At 38.9% G+C, this 18,158-nt stretch overlaps 1 protein-coding gene and 1 pseudogene across 1 annotated transcript in view; both read right to left on the bottom strand.

Moving 5' to 3' along the window:
- GYPA (glycophorin A (MNS blood group)) overlaps window positions 1-18,158 on the bottom strand; it is an 81,971-nt gene that overhangs the window by 20,598 nt on the left and 43,215 nt on the right. The gene's annotated exons all lie outside the window — the stretch shown is intronic.
- On the bottom strand, window positions 3,003-4,271 carry LOC120242430 (annotated as a pseudogene).

Here is an 18,158-nt window from a genome sequence, read left to right as displayed (position 1 = left end):
TCCATTTTAAATTTTGGTGGGAGGGGGATATTTGAAAAGTAATCTAAAAAGTAATCTAAAGTAATCTATTTTTCCCAACAATTTTCTTCATGTTCTACCACCCTGGGGGAGCTTTATGAAAAAGAATGAGCAGTAAATAGACTCTGTATTAGAGAGGAAGAGCTTGCTACTAGCATACTAATTTACTTGTATTACTGATATTTCAAGAGACAATTTGCTTTTAGATGTTTACGTATGATCAAAAAAATATTTTTCCTTCATCCCTTTCTCTCAATTATTTTTCACCTCTAAAACTTTTACATTCCTGAGAGAAAAATAAGGTTTCAGTAAAGAAGGCAAAATTGTACCTTCTTCTTCAAGCCTGGTATTTCAAGTTTGACCTATACCACACAAAGGACATATGTTTTGTCCTTCTGCAGCACTAAAAGGTATACCAAATGTCATGTGAGCAAGTTAAGCATTGTGGAATTTACTTCGATGTCTTTGAAAAATGTAAAAATGCTTGCCAATCAGGAAAAAAAGAGACCGAAGAAGAATTATGATTTCCCCTTCACAGATACTTTTTTTTTTAATTTTTTTTTGTTTTTAATCAAGCTCAGAAATATTCTGTTTACACCGAAGTGTATTGCTCGTGCTACAGTAATAATCAGATACAGAGTTCGACAATATGTGTGACTCCTTACCGGTTATAAATAAGAGTTTAATATCATTTCTATCTCTGGGTGAAAAGAAATAGGTCTGAAAAGTCGATTATTCTCATTTTCTTTTACACTTGGCCTGTAATAGTCGTTTCGTGTCATTCTTGTCAGGGTCCTGATATGAAGTTGGATTGTATGTTCCGGGCTTTAAGTCTTTACTGAAAGTGAGATGAAAAATGACTTTGCCAGCAATTCAGAATTCTAAATTGCCAGTCTTCTTTGATTTTAGCTTGCCCCTCATCACCCAGCCTGTGGTAGAATCATACGTGGACTTCAGAGTTAGACAACTGCAAGTTGAAACTTTACTCAGGCCCTTATGTTTTTATTTGGCCAAGTTTCTTTTGAAGCCACTTTCCCCCCTCCATCGGTAGAATGGGAATAATGAATATACCAGCCTTACAGAGTTGTGGGATGCAAAGGGAGTAACATGAGGGGTGGATTTAACTCAGGGTCTGTACCTGGGCAGGTGCTCCATGGAAAGCCACTGTTTTTTGTGACACTGCTATTGGTGTGATAAAGGGGTATTTCAAGTCTCCTCAAGATTACCACAGGGTGTCTTACTTGGGGATGAACAACCATCCAGAGGACTCAGCCAATGAGTTCTAGTACTGAGATGTGCTCAGGAGGTGTGGTCATTGTCGTGGGATTTAATAACCATCCAAGAGAGTGACTCACTTCTTAGAAAAAGTGACATCTAGTTCCAAGGTTCCTCAAAGACTAGTTCCTCAAAGAACAGTAGACACTGCCCTCTGACGTGCTTGTCTAATTATAGATTAGCTATAATTAATTAAACACCTTAAATCTGATCATTTATACCTAAGAATGTAAATTACCTGGACTAATATGCTATAGAAAACCTTGAACCTGACACAACCTGGCAGAGAGTAAGCAGGTATTTAATATATATGTTCATGGCTTGTGGAGTAAATCCAGATCTTTCCTTGGTGCTGGGTTAGAACTCTGGGAGCATACCTTGATGGGCCTTAGCTAATCTAAGCTGCTGAATATACCTTGAGGTGAGCTGAAAAGTTTGCTATTCCTTTATTTCTACTAACATTTTTTGATTATATGTAAACTATGGCATTTCCACATAAACTCAATAAAACAACAACAAACCACTAAAGGCATATTTTCCTTTCCATTTGTTTATTTAGACTTAAGATTTTTTTTAAAAAGCACTTTTAGGTTCACAGAATAATTAAAAGGAAAGTGTAGGGATTTCTTCTGCCCCCACAATGCATAGCCTTATCCTTTATCAACATCTTCTAACAGAGTGGTACCTTTGTTACAACTGATGGATCTACATGATGTATCATAATCACTCAAAGTCCAGGGTTTACATCAGGGTTCAATGTTTGTGTTGGACATTCCATGGGGTTAGACAAATGTCTAGTGACATGTAGCCATCATTATATCATATCATATAGAGTATTTTTACACCCTAGAAATCCACTGTTCTCCACCTATTTATTCATCTCTCCTCACTCGGCCCTGGTAACCACTGATTTTTTACTGCCTCCATATTTTTGCCTTTTCCAGAATGTCATGTAGTTGGAATTAGACAGTATGTAGACTTTTCAGATTGGCTTCTTTCACTTTGTAATATGCATTTAAGTCTCCTCTATGTCTTTTCATGGCCTGATAGTGCATTCGTTTTTAGCGCCAAATAACATTCTCTTATCTGTATATACCACAGTTTTTATCCATTCACCCAGTGAAAGACATCTTGGTTGCTTCTAAGTATTGGCAATTATAAATAAAGCTGCTATAAACATCCATGTATAAGCTTTTTGTGTGGATCTGAGTTTTCAACACCTTTGGGTAAATACCAAGCAGTGTGATTATTGGATCATATGGTAAGAATTTATCTATGTTTTGTGTATTATAAGAAACTGCCGAACTCTCTTCTAAAATGGTTGTATCCTTTTTTTGCATTTCTACCAACAGTGAATGAGGGTTTCTCTTGCTCTACATCCTTGCCAGCATGTGGTGTTGTCAGTACTCTGGATTTTGGTCATTTGGTATGTCATTGTTGCTTTAATTAGCATTTTCCTGATCACATATGATACACAGCATCTTTTCATGTGCTTATTTACCATGTGTATATCTTCTCTGATGAAGTGTCTGGTAAGGTCTCTGGTTCATTTTTTAGTTGGGTTGTTTGTATTCTTATTGTTGAGTTTTAAGTGTTCTTTGTACATTTTGGATAACAGCCCTTTATTAGATGCATCTTTTGCAAATATTTTCTCCTAGTCTGTAACGTGTCTTCTCATTCTCTCAACTTTGTCTTTTTCAGAGAAGAATTTTTTTAAATAAGCAATATGAGTTGATTTAACTATTTTGAGAAAAACCTCCCCCCTCCCAGACATTCCTGAACCTAAAAGGTACATAAAATGAACAAAATTATTTTAAAATAATAGATTTGAAGATCACTGTAGCTTTTTCCTCATAACATGAATGCTTTCTACAAGACAGTAAATTACAAACCATTTCAAATTGTGTTAAGGCAGATAATCAATCTGGTTGCATTTGTAGCTACTTCTGGGAAAGTAATCTTGTTGGAGCTATTCCTCTGAGCTGTTTGGTCAGTTGGTCCAGGGAGAAGCAGTCCTGGAGTCAGCAGTGGGGAGATGGGCCTCATCTGTCTTGTCACTACTCATTCTGCTGGTCCTCTGTGACAGAAGCAGACACAGAATCCTGGCCCTTGTTGACATCACTGATGCACACCTACTGCCCATTGATGGACTCCTTCACAGGGTCTCCTTATTATCTCCGCCCAAGGGAGCCAGGATGTTGGCCGTGATGGACCAGCTCACATGCCACACTTTATTGAACTTACGCAGCAGTTTGAGAGGTCACATATTACCGAGGCATCATCACGGGTCCAAATGAACATATGACCATCCTGGGAACAGCTGGTGCTGGTGCTGGTGGGCAGACCAATGGAGAGGGCCCAGGCCACATCTCGAGCCCAGTCACTGTGCACTTCTAGATTCTGTTTCTTCTTCTGTTGGCTGGCCTCCTCCCTCCACAGCTAGATGAGGTTGTGACAGTCACCTGTTGCAAACTTCTCAATGTAGTTGGGCTTCTGCACTGATAGCTGGACTATGAGGCTTCCAGGTTCAAAAGGAGGGGCTTAATTGACTACATTGCAGCCAATAATGTGAGCATTGTTGACCTTCTTCATTTCCCACTGGCCTTTTCCTGTGTACATCAGCAGGGAGATGGCCCCACCTGAACTCCGAAAAGCCGTAGTTGTGGGGTGCCCAGCACACAGAATTTACTGAGGAGTCGTGTCCTGTGCGCTCATTTGTCTTCTCCTAGATGCCATTCTCCTCTTTCCTGATAAGGATTTTTTGGTCAAAGGAGCAGGATGCCAGGAGCTTGCCATATAGGGAGTGGCCCTAGGCCACTTGTCACGCAGGATCCTCATGTCCCCTGAGGTCTGGTGATGAGGATCTGCCCTCCATTGAGCACATGGAAGATTCTGATGGACCTGCCTGATGAGCAGGTTGCCAGGCAGGTGCCATAGTAATCCATCTGGGCATCGTGAACCATGTCCTAGTAGGAGGTGGCTACGGTGTCCATTGCTGAAACCAGGGCCCTGATGGCAGCAGCTCCTGGTCTCAGATGTGTCAGCTCCTGGTGGTAGCCCTGAACAGCTCCCCCTGAGCAGAAATTTTTAGTTTTAGTGAAGGCCAGGTTATCAATGATTTTTTCATGGTTTATGCCTGTGGTGGTGTAGCTACAAAGTCATCACCATATCCAGGCTTATTTAAGTTTTCTAAGAAGTTTATCCATTTGCATTTTACATTTATGTCTATGATTTATTTTGAGTTAATTTTTGTGAAAGGTTTAAGTTTTATTTCCAGATTTTGTTTTGCCTGTAGTATGTCCAGTTGTTTAAGCACCATTTGTTGAAAAGACTGTCTTTTTTCTATCATATTCCCTCTGGTCTTTTGACAAAGATCGGTTGACTATACTTATGTGGGTCTATTTCTAGGCTACCTATTCTGCACCATTGACCTATGTGTCTGTTCTTTCACCAGTACTACACTGGATTGACTACTGTAGTTTTATAGTAAATCCTGAAATCTGGTGCTGTCAGTCCTCCAACCTTTTCTTCTCCTTCATCATTGTGTCGGCTATTCTGGGTCTTTGCCTCTCCATACAAAATGTAGAATCAGTTGTCAATACCCACAAAATAACACTGAAACTTTTATTAGGATTGCAGTGACTCTTTGGATCAAGTTGGGAAGAACTATCACCTTGACAATATAGTGTCTTCTTATCCATAAATGTGGCATATCTCTCCACTTATTTAGTTCTTATATTTCATTCATCAGAGTTTTATAGTTTTCCTTATATAGATCTTATACTTATTTTATTAGAATTCCACCTAAGAATTTAATTTAATTTTCTTGGGTGCTAATGTAAATTGTATTGTGTTTTTAATTTCAAGTTCCACTTGGTCATTGTTGGCATACAGGAAGGCAATTGACTTTTGTATATTACACTTGTACCCTGCATCCTTGCGATAGTTGCTTATTAGTTCTGGGAACATTTTGGTTCATTCTTTTGGATTTTCTACATAGATGTTTTCCTTTTATTTTTAATGTGGAAGTTTCAGGTCATTATTGACTTATTTGCTGTGGACAATCATATTAATTGTGTTAGTTTTGGTAAGAACTTATCTACAAATTAAAAATTTTTTTTAATCCTAATTGCTTTTTAAATCCTAATTGATTTCTAGATGTTCAAATGAGAAGACAACATTTCTGTATCACCAGAGAAAAATTTAGGGAACATAAATTAGTAAAATAATAAGTATTATATGATATATATCATATAGCATTATATATGTATAGTATTAGAAGGATATACACAAAAGTATTAGTGTGATAATGTGATCTTTTATGGAGCTGCTATATGTAATTTTCTTTGCTTTTGTTTATATGAATTTTTAAAAAATATTTCGTTTTTTAAAAGTAATCTCTACACCCAATGTGGGACTCAAACTTAAACCCCAAGATCAAGAGTCACATGCTCCACCAACATGTATGATCTTTTTATATTTCTATCTTCAAAATATGTAAAAGAGAATGAAAGTGTCTCAAAACCAAAAGCAAGTCAATTTTACAGATGGGTGAAATACACTTGACCCTAGAGCAACATGAGGGTTAGGGGCACTGACCCCGCCATGCAGTTGAAAATCTGCATATAATTTTTGACTCCCCCGAAACTGAACTACTGATAGCCTACTGTTGACTATTAGCGTTACCAGTAACATAAACAATTAATACATATTTTGTGTGTCTTATATATTATATACTGTATTCTTACAATAAAGGTAGCTGGAGGAAAGAAAATGTTATTAAGAAAATGATAAGGAAGAAAAACTACATTTACAGCACTGTACTCTAAAAAAAGGTCCACATTTAAGTGGACCTGCACAGGTCAAACCTATGCTTTTCAAGGGTCATCTCTACATATCTTCTTCCATAGAAAGGCAAAGAATTGCAAAAGAATGTTTAGAGGTATAAGAATTAGCAAGTAGGATAAGTCTTTTGTCCAGTAGAGCTAAGGCATCAATTCACAGATACAGATGTAAAAAATGAAACAAAACAAATGTCTCAGAATTGCCACAAAATGTTGCTTCAGTAAATATACTACCAACACTAACTTTAGCATACAGGATATCTTTTAAATGAGTGGCTGAGTTGTTCATATTTTGCTGTTGCTTTAGGTGTTACCGTACAACTTTAGCTTTGTAGAGTGACTCTGTGGGGAGTCCTTGGGATGATGTCCTAAGAGAAAGGACGTTGGCTTTGGAGTCAGCAGAGCCAGATTTGACTCAGGGACCAGCTGTGTCGTTGAAAAAGTCATTTAAACTCTCAGAGATTTTGTCTTCTCATCAGTAAAACTGACTTCACAATTCTGTGTCCTTTGCATGATTTTTGTCAGTATCAAACCAAATGAAAATAATATGTGCAGTGCTTTATGACTCATAGCACTCTATGCAAATTCTAGCTATCATTATTCTGAAGATGGTTATTACAACCTAAGTTACCCAAATTATAGAAATATAACAGAAATTGTGCTGCAAATGTTAGCCTAAAAAAATTTTTAAAGCGTATTTATTTTTGAGAGAGACACACAGTAGGGGAGGGGCAGAGAGAGAGGAGACAGAATCCAAAGCAGACTCCAGGCTCTGAGCTGTCAGCACAGAGCCCTGTGAGAGTCTCAAACTCACAAACTGTGAGATCATGACCTGAGCTGAAGTCGGACACTTAACCAACTGAGCCACCCAGGCGTTCCTGGCAATGTTAACATTTGACGCTGGAGTCCTAACTAGGCTAAGGTATACGCTTTGCATTTCTTAATTTCTGCTCTGATCTGAATGTACACCATTGTAGGTATTTTGGATCTCTGGTAGATGGTGAAATTTGAGGTTTAAGAACCCTTTTGAGCAATGGCTGTATATCCAGCATATAGTTTTGCAAATTTCAATTTCATTCATTCAATATTTACCACCGAAATCTATTGCTTACAGTATTCCAAAGCTTGTGGTCATAGCAGCAAATAAAACAAAGCACATGCCAAAAAGGAGCTTACAATTTAATGAAGGGGAGGTGGTGGTGTGGTCCATAATACAGTAGAAAATGAATATCTAATAGATCAGTAATAAATATAGGATAGAACAGGAAGGGTAAGAAGTGCTATGAAGAAAAATAAAATGGAACAAGGGAGGTCGTCCAGGAAGCAGAATCTGTGATGGAGATGAGATGCAGAAAGTTTACTGAAAGGATCAACACTTGTCAGAGAACCGTGGAGGCAGGGTTGGTTGGAGGGAGAGCTTGGGCTACAAAGTAGACACAACCAGACTTCCGCTAACCCCCTGGGGAGCAAGGGAGCCAGGAAGGGCCTTCAGAATAGTGCTGAGTTGTGGTAAAGGAGCCACAGGTCTTTATGCTCCTGCAGTGACCAAAGACTGGTTGCAGATTGTCCCCTGGGAAGGAAGTGTGACCTTGTAAGGTGGCTTTCTTCTGCCCAGGCAATTCCCAGAGAGGGCTAATAGCAGTAATCAGCCAGTAGCCGGTATTCAGTACAAGGTGTGTGTGGTTGGAGGGGGTGGGGAGTGAGGTAGAGAGCAAGGGATTGTTTATTTTAAAAGATAATAAGCTATTTGCAACAATGTGGATGGAACTAGAGTATATTATGCTAAACAAAATAAGTCAGAGAAAGATAAATACCATATGATTTCACTCACGTAGAATTTAAGAAAAAAGCAGATGAACATAGGGGGAGGGAAGGAAAAATAAAGTAAGATAAAAAACAGTAAGAAAGGCAAACTACAAGAGATTCTTAACGATAGAAAACAAAATGAGGGTTGCTTGAGGGGAGGTGGGTGGGAGGATGGGCTAAATGGGTGGTGGGAGATTAAGTAGAATACTTGTGATGAGCATTGGGTGTTATATGTAAGTGATGAATCACTAAATTCTACTCCTGAAACCAAAACTACACTATATGTTAACTAACTGGAATTTAAGTAAAATCTTGGAAGAAAAAAAATAAAGAATACTGATATAATAGCTCAAAAAAAAAGATAATAAGGGAAGTTTCTTTTAAAAAATTTTTGAGAGTATATTTGAAGGATATGAAGGAGAAACCAAGTAGACATCTACGGGAGGAGGATTCCTAAGGAAGAGAATTTTGACCTTCATTTTTAGATTTTTGTTAATGTAATTTCTATGCTTATCTACTGCTTTTCTAATCACAGTAGAAATAATACTTCTACTGGCAGTAATAGTAATAACAAAAACAAAAACAGTATCATTTTAAACTCTATAATTGCAAGCTTTGCTTTTGGAAGCTGATGTAAAGGTCTTTCATAAGATTTTACTAGAGTATTAATAAACCAATCCATTTATTCATCTGTAAGTGCCCAATGTATGCCCGTTACCATGTGAGGTGCTATTGGTATAGTGGTGACAGGTGAATCAGTCCTTGATTTGAAAGCAGTTGACTTGGGGAGACAACTGAAACAGACTATTTGAAAACACAGTGTAAAGAATGACCTGGTGTGGTTATGCACAGGGAAGGAAGATACAAAAAGCAAGTCATTAAACAAAACCATGATGAAGCCAGTGTATGAATAGATGGGGGAATTGTGGGTAACTAAAATCAAAATGAAACTTCCTTTGTATAGGGGCAGAATGGTGTGTTCACAACAGAGCTGGTCAAGGTGAGGGAAGTAAGTGTCTCTGTAAAGGGAAATCACATTTCATTCACTTTAAAGTGAACTTAAAAACTTACAAACTTAAAGTTGTAGGATGGGTTAAATCACAAGGGTCTACAAAGATCAGCCCCCTATGCAGGAAACACACATTTCTATAAGAAGTCAGTTGTGAGAGAGGTTTTCATTGGTAAAGATGGGCTTTGAGCAGAAAAGAGACTTAGGTAAAATGTGTTTCAAGTAGTGAGCTGGCATCTCTTATCAGAGTGGCTGCAAGTTTGAATAGATGTGTATTGATAAGTTGTGAACAAGTTTGTTGTTTTGAAAAACATTGAATGTGTTAACTATTTTTAGGAGATGTGATCTATTAATCACTCTAACAAATTTTATACATCCCAGTGAAAGGTTTGAAACTTTTCTGTCAGTCATTCCACCACTTACTTATTGAGTGATGTCTCTCTTCTAACTCATCTAGGTTTATGGAGACCCCTACTGTCATTGACTCCTCTCAGGAAACTTAAATCCTGGTGTCTGTGGGGCTGTAGGTGGCTTATGACAAACAAGTGAGCCAATGTTATAAGATGTTGTGAGATATTCCCATTCTCTCATAATTGGCATCCATGACAAAGCAAGAAAGACTGAGTACCACCTCATTCTAAAGAGAACCACTGAGCTGGGTTCTGCTCGCTTCTGGGACCCAACCATCTCACAGGAGTTTCTTAGACTTTACAGAGCCAGACTTTCTGCTGGCCAAGTCCATAGAAAGTGGGCAATGTGGAGGGATGAAACTCACTGGGGGGTTCCTTGTCAGTGATCTGGGAGGGAACAGATGGAAGAGGAAAGAAGGGTGCTTTCTAGTCCCGGAATCTAAGTGGGCAAGAGAAAGGGACCCTGAAAGAAAAGCTTACAAAGGTTGAGGATGGATGTCTGCAAGAAAATAGGAGACCGCCGTTTTGCTTACTGTTGGAAGGCTGTTTGTGCAGTGTTTTGCCAATATGGCCCCATTTCTATATGAGTAAGAGGGAGACACCTGGAATGGAACAACAGGGCTTAGAGAAGGGCATTACTTGAGCAGTTTAACTCCATCCATTTGGTGTGTACAGATGCCAGAATACCCAACTGGATCGAGTGGAAAGTGGCCAAAGAATTATCTTGCTGGTGTCTCGCATAAAAGGACTGCCCCTAAGCAAGGTGACATTAACAGAAAGAGTCTTGGGATAAGAATTTGGGGATAGGGGTTGAACGAGAACGGAAGGGGCAGAGCTGGTATAAATCCCCATGTGATGTCAAAGCCTTCTGAGATTCCCCCATGCCTTTGAGAGATCCCATTTTGTACTTTGACTCCCAGAGACCATTGGTGGCTAGTTTCTGTAAGCCAGATCAGCAGCTGCAGCCATCAAGCAGAGAACCACAACCTGGAACAGTTAAGTACAACGATGTCCCTCCCTGCTTTTTGTTCTCAGCTTCTAACCCTCATGAAGCTAAAGCTAGAAAGCAAAGGGTAGCCACAGAGCTTTGCACAACATTAGCATTTTGAAATTGAAATAGCTTTATTAACAAAAGAGACTAGAAAGTTTATTAATTCTCCAAGATGTCTGGAAGTAATCGGAAATGTATATTCCATATAGCATCAGTGAATAAAAGATTGAATTTTGGGGGTGCCTGAGTGGCTCAGTAGGTTAAGCATCTGACTTCAGCTCAGATCATGATCTCTTTGTGAGTTTGAGCCCCATGTTGGACTCTGTGCTGACCGCTGAGTCTGGATCCTGCTTCACATTCTGTGTTTCCCTCTCTCTTTGCACCTCCCCCCCTCACTCTGTCTCTTTTTCTATCGCTCTCAAAAATGAATAAACATTACATAGTTGTTAAAAGATTTAATGTTTTTTTTTACCCAGTTGAATCGAGACTTACCAATAACCAGTTATACAAATGTAGAGGACAGTCCTAGGATCTGAGTGCTATGAAGAAAATAAAGGAAAAAAGTGAGATAGAATTTAATGGAGGAAGGAGAGAGGCAGTTGTTTTACTTTGGGTAGGCAGGAGAGACCTATTTCATTCAACAAAATTTTACTATTTTTCTGTCCACTCACTATTCCCAGCTTTGGGGATATAGTAGTAAACAAAGCAGACAAAAAGTAAAACCATCAATAACTTTCAAATGTGTGAGACAGGAATGATATGCAGGAGGTAACCAAGCAAAGATCTGAGACAAAAAGGAGAAAAAGTTAGCACAAGAAAGGAAGAAGCAGAGTGTGTTGGAGTTTCAGGAGAAAAGGTCAGTGATTGTAGCCTATGAATAAGGAAAGGGTGGAAGAGGGTGGGGGAAGGAGGGATAAGATCTGGCCTTAGCTTGTGAGATCCTTGAAGAGCATGGTGAAGAGGAAAGATTTTGCTCTGGAGCAATGGGAAGCCCATTGGAGATTTTTAAATAGGAGAAGTAGTTTTTATATGCCAACGAATCGGACAACTTAGAAGAAATGGACAAATTCCTAAACACACACTCACTACCAAAATTCACACGGGAAGAAATAGAAAGCCTGAACAGACCCATAACGAGTGAAGAAATTGAATCAGTGATCAAAAATCTCCCAACAAATAAGAGCCCTGGACCTGATGGCTTCCCTGGGGAATTCTACCAGACATTTAAAACAGAATTAATCCCAATTCTTCTCAAGCTATTCCAAAAAATAGAAGTCGAAGGAAAACTCCCGGACTCATTTTATGAAGCCAGCATCACTCTGATTCCCAAGCCAGACAGAGATCCAACAAAAAAAGAGAACTATAGGCCAATATCCTTGATGAATACGGATGCAAAAATTCTCAACAAGATCCTTGCAAATCGAATCCAGCAGCATATCAAAAGAATCATCCACCAAGATCAAGTGGGATTCATTCCTGGGTTACAGGGCTGGTTCAACATTCGCAAATCAATCAATGTGATCCATCATATCAATAAAAGAAAAGATAAAAACCATATGATCCTGTCAATAGATGCAGAAAAAGCATTTGACAAAATACAGCATCCCTTCTTAATAAAGACTCTCGAGAAAGTTGGGATAGAAGGAACCTACTTAAACATCATCAAAGCCATCTATGAGAAGCCTTCAGCTAACATCATCCTCAACGGGGAAAAACTGAGAGCTTTCCCCCTGAGATCAGGAACACGACAGGGATGTCCACTCTCACCACTGTTGTTTAACATAGTGCTGGAAGTCCTAGCATCAGCCATCAGACAACAAAAGGAAATCAAAGGCATCAGAATTGGCAAAGAGGAAGTCAAACTTTCACTCTTCGCAGATGACATGATACTCTACATAGAAAACCCGACAGACTCCACCAGAAGCCTACTAGAACTGATCCAAGAATTCAGCCAAGTTGCAGGGTACAAAATCAACGTACAGAAATCGGTTGCATTTTTATACACCAATAATGAAGCAACAGAAAGAGAAATCAAGAAACTGATCCCATTCACAATTGCACAAAAAACCATAAAATACCTCGGAATAAACCTAACCAAGGATACAAGAGATCTGTATGATGAAAACTATAGAAAACTTATGAAGGAAATTGAAGAAGACACAAAGAAATGGAAAAACATTCCATGCTCATGGATAGGAAGAATAAATATAGTTAAGATGTCATTACTACCTAAAGCACTCTACACATTCAATGCAATTCCAATCAAAATTGCACCAGCATACTTCTCAAAACTAGAACAAACTATCCAAAAATTTGTATGGAACCACAAAAGACCCCGAATAGCCAAAGTAATACTGAAAAATAAAACCAAAACGGGAGGTATCACCATCCCAGACTTCAGCCTCTACTACAAAGCTGTCATCCTCAAGACAGTATGGTATTGGCACAAAAACAGACACATAGACCAATGGAACAGAATTGAGAACTCAGAAGTGGACCCAAAAGTATACAGCCAACTGATCTTTGACAAAGCAGGAAAGAATATCCAATGGAAAAAAGACAGCCTTTTTAACAGATGGTGTTGGGAGAACTGGACAGCAACATGCAGAAGAATGAAACTAGATCATTTTCTCACACCATGCACAAAAATCAACTCAAAATGGATAAAGGACCTGAACGTGAGACAGGAAACTATCAACACCCTAGAGGAGAAAGCAGGAAACAACCTCCTTGACCTCCACCGCAGCAACTTCTTACTTGACACATCCCCAAAAGCAAGGGAATCAAGAGCAAAAATAAACTGTTGGGACCTCATCAAGATTAAAAGCTTCTGCACAGCCAAGGAAACAACCCAGAAAATTAATAGGCAACCAACGGAATGGGAAAAGATAGTTGCAAATGACATATCAGATAAAGGGTTAATATCCAGAATCTATAAGGAACTCACCAAACTACACGCCCGAAAAACAAACAACCCAGTGAAGAAATGGGCAGAAGACATGAACAGACACTTCTCCAAAGAGGACATCCAGATGGCCAACAGACACATGAAACGATGCTCAGCATCCCTCCTCATCAGGGAAATACAAATCAAAACCACACTGAGATACCACCTCACGCCAGTCAGAGTGGCTAAAATGAGCAAATCAGAGAACTCTAGATGCTGGCGAGGATGTGGAGAAACGGGCACCCTCCTACACTGTTGGTGGGAATGTAAACTGGTACAGCCCCTCTGGAAAACAGTGTGGAGGTTCCTCAGGAAACTAACAATAGAACTCCCTTATGACCCAGCAATAGCACTGCTAGGAATTTACCCAAGGGATACAGAAATGCTGAGGCATAGGAGCACATGTACCCCAATGTTCATAGCAGCACTCTCCACAATAGCTAAAACATGGAAAGAGCCTAAGTGTCCATCAACAGATGAATGGATCAAGAAGATGTGGTTTATCTATACCATGGAATACTACATGGCAATGAGAAACAATGAAATCTGGCCATGTGTAGCAACATGGATGGACCTTGAGGGTGTTATGCTGAGCGAAATAAGTCAGGCAGAGAAGGACAAATATCATATGTTTGCACGTATAGGAGGATTAGGAGGAACTTGACGGAGGAACAAGGGGGAGAAGAAGGGGGGAAATGGTGGGGGAAAGGGAGAGAGGCAAACCATGAGAGACTCTTGAATGCTGACAAAAACTGAGGACTGATGGATGTGGGGGGGAGGAGGGATGGGCATGGAGGAGGGCACTTGTGGGGATGAGCACTGAGTGTTATGTGGAAACTAATTTGACAATAAACTATTTGTAAAAAAATAAATAAATAAATAGGCGAAGTAGTTTATGTTTTAATTTCTGTTTTAAGTTTTAGAAAAATTACTCTGATTGCTTTGCAGTAGAAGGAGTGCCGGAAATAAGAATAAAGGTATGGAGATAACATGCGGGCTGTCACTGTGCTCCGGACAATCTCATCTGTTCTTTGTAGTAAGAATAAATGATGTGGGTCATTTTTCAGTGCTCCCTTTCCTTAATTTCAAAATACTCAGGGATGGAAGTACTTTGATCTGAGAAAATTCAAATATTCAGCACTTTTGTGCTTTAGTAGGCCTAGAAAGAATGTAATTGATTTAGGATAAGTTAAGACTTACATTAAACAAATTGCTTTTGATTTAAAGATATTATCTTTCATGTGAGAATGGAAATTATTTTCACATGGTTGGCAATATTTTAAATAATTACTCAACTTCCGTTGATAAATGGTCTAAAAATTACTTTGTTAGCTTTCCTACGAGCACATCTCATTACAAATAACACTACCCTCAGGAGAGAAGAGTCCATGAGAAGGGTCAAGGACATCCTATGAGTAACATAAGTAGAGGCTGAAATAACATGTTCTAATATATGATGCACTGATAGCATTTGGCAAAACCATCTGGACGAGAACCAAAATGAGACAACAATCCCAGTTAATAAGCTCTGCTGAGTGATGTTCATCAACTGATAATGTGAACTCAGGTTGAACTCTAGTCATAAAACTTGGAAAGAGGGAAGTCTGAGAAATTGTATGTTCTTCTTGCAAAATGACTGCCCGGAGCATAAGATCAATTCTAGGAATGCCTCTAAGGGTCAAATGAGTTCAAGGCCAAGCTCAAATAAATAGAAAATACTCACCATGTGTTGATCACCTCAAATTCCATTCCGAAACCCATCTATACTGAAGAACATTTTGGATACCCCCTGCAGGACTGAAATTCTTGTCTCTGATTTGAACTGAAGTCACAATTTTCTATAAACCACAATTAAGCAGTCACTGTAACATATTAGACATGCAAGCAACACAGTCTAGGAGTTCATAGATCTAGGGGACTGTTTTTATCATTATTAAGTAAAATCCCATGTAGACGAATGTAGTTTTTCCACTAGGGAAGTGTGAATTAGCACCTGTGTGGTCATGATTTTTTTTTAACTTTGAAGAAGTCAGTGATTTCTACTACCTTTTTTCTTTAAAGATGTAATACAACTTATTATAGACAATTTGTAAGCTAGGAAACGTAAAAAAGAAAAAAACCTAAAATTTGCTATAATACCTTTTCTAAATACACACACATGTGTGCACAATGTACTCTTACTATTGGAACCCTTTGTAATCTTTAAAAAAATTGTTTTTAAACATTTTTAAGGTTTATTTATTTTGAAAGAGAGCAAGCGGGAGAAGGGCAGAGAGAGGGAGAGAGAGGAGAGGGAGAGAATCTCAAGGCAGGTTCCTCGCTGTCAATGCAGAGCCTGACATGGGGCTCGAACCAACAAACTCGGAGATCATGACTTGAGCAAGTCAAGAGTCAGGTGTTTAACCGACCGAGCCATCCAGGCACCCCCAACTTGGTAATCTTTTAAACATGAAACAAACCACATTCTTTGTCATTGAATATAATAGACTTCAGCACAGTGTGACTGTTAAGTAATGTCCCGAGATTTCCAAAATACACTAGAACTTATACATTCAAAGTAGTCACTTTGGGAGCCCATGGTATGCATTTTTGCAAATGATGATGCTGCTGAACAACACAGATGTGTGACAGTCTTCTTATGGTCTATCAAGGGAAGGCATGTGGCATGTGGCCAGGTCCCTGCCATACCCTGTCTTTTAGGACAGGAGACATGAAATCTCAGACATCCCTGACTCTCACTCCTGGGGCAAGGCTGTCATGGTGTGTCTGATGTGAGTGATGGGGAGGCAGAGGACTCCATGTTGTGACATTAGATCCTTTGGTTTAAATTTTATGTCATAGGGGTTCATGCAGTCTGCCAGACATTTCTGACCCAAGGTCTGCCCTGTCCTTGAGATGTCAGGTACTCTCCAGAGATCATTTGGATGTCAGGCCTTCATCTGCGTGTTTCTACCCTATGCCTGTCCCTCTCTTAAATGTTGAGGGAAGACTCTAAACTCCAAGCAGGCAAACTATAATTGAGATCACTTCTTACCAATGGAAGCCTAACACAATCCCTGCCTTGGAGAGGAAGACTTGAATCAAACTCAGTCCTGCCCTCAAGGAGCCCACAGAATCATAAACTTGATCTTTTGCTTGTTTTTAATAACAGTGCAGCATTAGCAGCAGGCGGCTGGGGTACTTGACTAAATCTCAGTTTTTCTAGGACATTCCTTTCCCATCCTTCACATCTTATTTCATTTGTGTCTAGACAGCCACACGGTGAAAATACAGGCTGATGTCTTCCACACCCTTCTGCACATTCTCTGCTCTTGGCTTTGTTCACACCTTCATTCCTTCACACTTATCCTCCTGGGGTGGGCTTAAAATTTTTTAAATAGATTGAAAATAATAAATCATAAAGTAATACATGTATATTTCTTAAAGTCAAATGTCTTTTCATGGTATTATAGTAAAAAATCATAAGAGCTGATATTAACTGATCACTAAGTATTCGAAATGTTATATATATATATAAACTTGTTCGCTCCTCACTACAGCCCTTTGAGAAAGTACTACTGTTATTTTCATCCTATTTTGCAAGTAAGAGTAATGAGGCACAGAGAGGTTAAATAGCATATTCGAGACCTCACAACTAGGATGTGGTAGAACTTGGATTCAAACCCATGTGTCCTGGCCATAAGAACTGTGTTTTTAACCACTATGCTATTCTACCACAATTCCTGTTCCAGCCTTTCCCCACTGCTCATTTCAGGCCCTAGAAACCAACACTCACACAGGTGGTCTTGTTATTCCCCTTGTAGCTTATTCAGTTTTGGGGGGAAGTTCTATTATACAGATCATATTTCCTCTTTCTTTCGAATTCATCAGTTAACTCTTTAATTTCTTTTCCATTTTCCAGATCTTTATTGAAATATTCATCTGTTGTTATTATTATTTCTTCTGTTCTTTCCATTTTGCTTCTTATCCTTTACTATTATTAGATGGCATCTTAGAAAAGAGAAAATATATAGTTACATGTTCATTGTACCATCTTGAATGAAAAGTCTACTTTTACATGGCCTAGAGAAGTGAGTTTTCCGTTAGGATTCCTAGGGTATAACTGTGAAACACCCTGCTCTCCCAAACTTGACTCTTGCTTTTAGGCTTATATATGCTTCTTACATATGCTTTGTATTTTTCTGACTGTAGGTGTCTACCCCTTCAGTCTTTCTTAAAACCTTTAGCTGAACATGATCTTTCCCTCTCATCTCAATTCCCGGAACATTTGTGGTGTTTCTCTGGAGACAAGATGTGCATTATGATTTTTCTTTTATCACACCCATTCTGATGCATAATTTCATTTCCATGTTGCACAGAAGCTTCTTAGGAGTAGTTGCCAAATCCTTTTGTGGTGGAAAAACCTGGGCTTCAAATCAGGTGCAGTTCTGTTCAAGTAATAATTACAAGAGTAAGAAAGACTTAACTTTACAAATTATCATTAGCTGAAATTAAAAAAAGCATTTGATAGGATTCAATAACTTCTTCTGATGAAAAAAAACATCCCCTAGCAACTTAGGGCAGAGGGAGCTTTCTTAAACTATAATGGTTATAGACAAAAAATTTACAGGAAACACTATTCTTAATGGAGAAACTTCAGACATATTCCCTTTAAGAAAAAGAGTGAGAAGGATGCCAACTATCACTGTCACTGTATAACATATTACTGAAGATAGTGGCTAAAACAACAAGTCTTAGCTTCCATGACCTATAGCTGTAGTCATGCAAGATCTGGCCAGTGGCATGTGAGGGAAGGTTAACACTTACATCACTTGCCAGTCTGGCCCAGAACACCTCAAATGAGTGTTTCTCCCTTCTT

The sequence above is a fragment of the Hyaena hyaena genome, unplaced genomic scaffold (genome assembly GCF_003009895.1).
Source record: "Hyaena hyaena isolate Hyena2069 unplaced genomic scaffold, ASM300989v1 scaffold_304, whole genome shotgun sequence".
Lineage (NCBI taxonomy): Eukaryota > Metazoa > Chordata > Mammalia > Carnivora > Hyaenidae > Hyaena > Hyaena hyaena.
The sequence above is the reverse complement of the archived record's forward strand: the minus strand, read 5'-3'. Positions and strand labels throughout refer to the sequence as shown.